Raw genomic sequence first — 4987 nt, forward strand, 5'->3', positions numbered from 1 at the left:
GAAATATGAGTTGATGTCTTTTTCTGCAATTTGTTGTCGTCCTTTGACTTTGCTTGTGTTATGTTTTCAGTTAAGAAGTTCTCTTTTTCAGTGGTTAAATTAAACCAATCCTTTCTTTAATGGCTCTAGATATGGAGACAAAAAGGTCCTCCTAATCTCAAGGTAATAGCAAAAATGTACCATATTTTCTTTTAGAATTTATACAGTTTTTTTTTCTGCATGTAAATCCTTGATCTATTTAGATTTGTCCTGGTTTAGGGTATGAGGTGTGTATATTACATTTTTTTCTAGTCATGCATTTGTGTTATTTATAATCATTTCCACTTAAATCCTGTCTTCTAAATTGTCTCCATGAAATGTCTCTCAGTTCACAAAGACTGACTTTTCAGAAACCCTAGGCACTTGGAATTTTACTACTATAGTGGTTTTACAATAATAATGTATGAGTGTAGGGCTTGACAACTTATAAAGACATTTTCTACATATTATTTCATTTATATCCTTACTTATTACATTTTAAAGTAAAGAATCTGACATTCTGATCACATGGATTTGGAGAAAAAGAGCTATGACATTAGAAATGTAACTTTGAGCACAAGTATAGAGCTCTGTCTCCTATAGTAAACTTACAAATGCCATGTTGGTACACATGTGTAGTAGGCCATTCTTGCATTGCTATAAAGAAATACCTGAGACTGGGTAATGTACAAAGAAAAGAGGTTTAATTGGCTCACAGTTCTGCAGGCTTTACAGGAAGCATGGTGTTGGCATCTGCTCAGCTTCTGGGGAGGCCTCAGGAAGCTTATAATCATGGTGGAAGGCAATGTGGAAGGAGACATGTCACATGGCCAGAGAAGGAGCAAGACAGAGAGTGGCAGGGGGAGGTGTCACACACTTGTAAATGGCCAAATCTTATGTGAACTCAGAGCAAAAGCTCACTTATCACCAAGGGGATGACCCAAGCTATTCATAAGGGATTTGACCCTGTGATGTGATCACCTCCCAGCAGACCCAACCTCTAACATTGGAGATTATATTTCAGCATTAGATTTGGGTGGAGATGAATATCCAAATTATAGTGATATTAATATGTTTTGTTGCTGTGAAGACCTGGACTATGTTCACTATCTTCCCACCATAACAACTAGAAGAGTTACTTATACCAAACAGATACTCAATAAGCATTTGTTTATTGGCTAATTTAATGTGTTATGGCTTCCTCTAATAATTGTCTGCTTAATTTTCCTCATATAGAACTCTTTGTTCCAAAATGGGATAAGAATTCCTGCTTTCTATTCATCTCTCAGTTTTCTAATGCAATGACTAGTATTTCTATGTGGGAGCTCCAATAATAACAGGAATCAGGTTGAGCCAGATAGTAGAATGGAAAAGATAGAGATTTTCCCTTGAAAGGCCCGCATTACACCTAAAAACACTTCACTGTGTCAGAACCCAGATATAACTGGAAGCATTTATTATATTGCTGTTGGAAGACACTGATGCCAGGCAGTAAAACAGGTCATGGAAAAGACTAATGATTTGGTGTCTGGATTTGAGAATTCTGGTTCCAGCTAGCCTTGAGAGATGACATCTATCTATCTATCTGTCTGTCTATCTATCTATCTATCTATCTATCTATCTATCTATCTATCTATCTATCTTTAAAAATCACCCAGTTCTATTTCCCCTCCAATGTCTGGAAATGCCTTTAATTTTTTCTGGGATTCATCCCTTCCACTACTCTCAATTCATGGGCTTCGACTCCAGAAAAAACAAGTCATCTATCAATGACAGCAGTGCATTGCTCAGGCCATTGAGATAGGTCCAATGATGTACATCTTATTCAGTCACAGCCAGTAAGATGCAGTGAGGTGTTTTCTGGAGTTTCTAGGAAAGAAGAAGACAGTTTTCTATTAGATCTGAACAAGAGAAGATACAATTTGGGAGTTGCTATAGACAATTTGCTACTGTATAGAACCTAGAATTAAATAAATGTACAGAGGAAAAAAGTTAAAGAGTTGGAAGAAAACTGCATACTTCTGACTACATCGATTTTTTTACCCTTCAATACAGTGTTGGTTTATGTCAGTTCTATTCCTAAGCTTTTCAGCTAGTTGTACCAAGAAATTCCACCTTTCTTTGTTTTAGCCACTTTGCTGGAATACTCAGCAATAGGTCCACAAAAGTACTTGGGTATCGTTTCTCTTCTGTAAAATAACTTGGACAAAAGTCACTTCCAGTTGTAAAATCATATGAGATCAAAGTACCTTTATGGATGAACTATCAACGTCTGTCTCATTCAGTACATCGTTTTTGCATTTTGGATATTGACCCAAGGAATATCTGTATCCATGTATTGACTAGTCAGGTGTTACTAGGCCTCTGCTCTATTCCTAAGGAATGTTATTAATTCCATTTTTCATGTTGCCCCAGACGATAAGAAAATAACAAAAGTGCTCCAACTGAATGTGTGAGGATTCCAGTCTTTTTTTTTTCTTGTTTTTATAGCATCTTATTTTGTTATTTATCATTCAAGTCTATGTCCTCAGTTAGATAAAAAGTTATCTAACAGGTACTGTGCCATATAGTTGGAGACTATATCATTTAGAATTAATTGGTTGGCCGGGCGCGGTGGCTCAAGCCTGTAATCCCAGCACTTTGGGAGGCCGAGACGGACGGATCACGAGGTCAGGAGATCGAGACCATCTGGCTAACACAGTGAAACCCGTCTCTACTAAAAATACAAAAAAAACTAGCCGGGCGTGGTGGCGGGCGCCTGTAGTCCCAGCTACTCGGGGAAGCTGAGGCAGGAGAATGGCCGGAACCCGGGAGGCGGAGCTTGCAGTGAGCTGAGATGCTGCCACTGCACTCCAGCCTGGGAGACAGAGCGAGACTCCGTCTCAAAAAAAAAAAAAAAAAAAAAAAAAAAGAATTAATTGGTTAGCTGAGACAGATAATAAAAATGACAGTGATAGGCATTTATTTTCTCCTAATATAAAAAGCAACTGGGAAGCAGACAGTCAATAGCTGGTACAGGCAGCCGCAGGCAAACTGACAGCCCAGCCTTCTTCCAGCTCTTGGCTCTGCCATCCCAAGGGTTCTGCATTTCTGCCCATGGTCCAGGATAGCTGATACATTTGAGATTGTGGTCTTCCCATTATTTTGGCATTCAAATGTCTTTTGTATGATGGTAGAAAATGGGTAGTTTTTTCTCCACGTGCTTATCTGGCAAAATGAAAAGTTGGCAAACTTGTTCATGCTTCTTAACCTACGCACATGTCTATTCCCCCTTTTAAACAAAGTTTAAACAATTTTAAACTGATCCATGAAATTCAAGGTTGGAAACTATTGGCTTATTGTAAATTCAACATTCACCTAGAAACTGAAACAATGAACTAGAAGCATATGTTAAATTAACACTCCTCCTTACATCTAGATATGATCGTCATACCAACAGATTAACTGGAAATGTATGAAAAAGGAATTTAATAATTGTGGCCATCTCCCTTTCTGTGATATAGCAGTAACAGTAGCCGCATAATATGCTGGAGCATTAAAGAATATCAGTATTATTCTAAAAAGATATAAAAATTTGACAGTAAGTTTTTCTGCATTATAGTACAGTGCTTAAGAGAAAGGATTTTTTTTTTCCCCAAGATGGGGTCTCGCTCTGTTGCCAGACTGGAGTGCAATGGCATGATCTCGGCTCACTGCAACCTCCGCCTCCTGGGTTCCAGAGATTCTCCTGCCTTAGCCTCCTGAGTAGCTGGGACTATAGGTGCGTGCCACCACACCCAGCTAATTTTTGTAATTCTAGTAGAGATGAGGTTTCACCATGTTGGCCAGGATGGTCTCGATCTCTTGACCTCATGATCCATTGCACCCGGCCAAGAGAAAGGATTTTAAAGCTAATTGCATAGGTTGAATCCTGGTACTGTTATTTAGTTGCTATTATCTGAGTGTCTCAGTTTCCTCATCTGTAAAATAAGGATACACACTTTAGATCAGTGGTTCTCAATCAGGGGTGATTCTCGTCACCCCCTCCCAGAGGACATTTGGCAAGGTCTGCAGACATGTTTGGTTACACCTTGTGGGCAGGGGTGTGTGACTGGCATCGGCTGGGTACATCAGGGATGCTGCTAAACAGCCTACAATGTACAGTTCAGCCTCCACTATACAGAAACATTCAGCCCAAAAGGTCAATAGTGTTGAGGTTAAGAAGCACTACCTTATAGGACAGTTGGGATGATTCAGATAAGTTAACATCTATGAAGCACTTGGAACAGTAAGCGCTACTTAAATGTTAGCTACCATGATGACCAAGCTATGTGCTAAGAGTTTTACATAATTTTCTCATTTAAACAACCCATATTGAAGAGGTATTGTTATCATCACTGTCTTATAGGTGACGAAAATGAGAATTAGGAGTGATTAAGTAGTTAACTTGATTAAGATCACAGTTAATCAATGATAAGGCCAGCACTCAAGTCCAGGTTTATATGACACCAAAAACCATGTTTTAAACACTACTTAAATTGACCCCTACATAACATGTAAATTTGTAACACCGTTAAAGGAAGTCTACGTAAGTTTCCCTGTAAATTCACATGTTATGCTATCTCCAAGTAGCCAGAATCGGAATAATCCAGACCAAACTTTCATTTTCCTTCACTGTGAAATAGAACTAATTCTAACAAAATTTCCATTTTAGGCATTCTTCCTTTTAAAATGGGCTTCCTTATAAATGTCATATATATTGACATCTGTTACAACTTCTTCAGTTATAACCTTAAAATGATAATCATATTCTCAGGATAACAATAAACCATGACACATGTTGCAACAAAGCATTTTTGGGTCATTCGGAGGGAGGAGTGTAGATGATGTTGGAACTTAGGGACATTTACGATGTGTGGTAAGAATGACTTGACAGATTGACTGAAATCTTTCAGAAATCATTAAAGAAGGAATCCCAGAAATAGAAGTA

The sequence above is a fragment of the Macaca fascicularis genome, chromosome 11, assembly GCF_037993035.2.
Source record: "Macaca fascicularis isolate 582-1 chromosome 11, T2T-MFA8v1.1".
Lineage (NCBI taxonomy): Eukaryota > Metazoa > Chordata > Mammalia > Primates > Cercopithecidae > Macaca > Macaca fascicularis.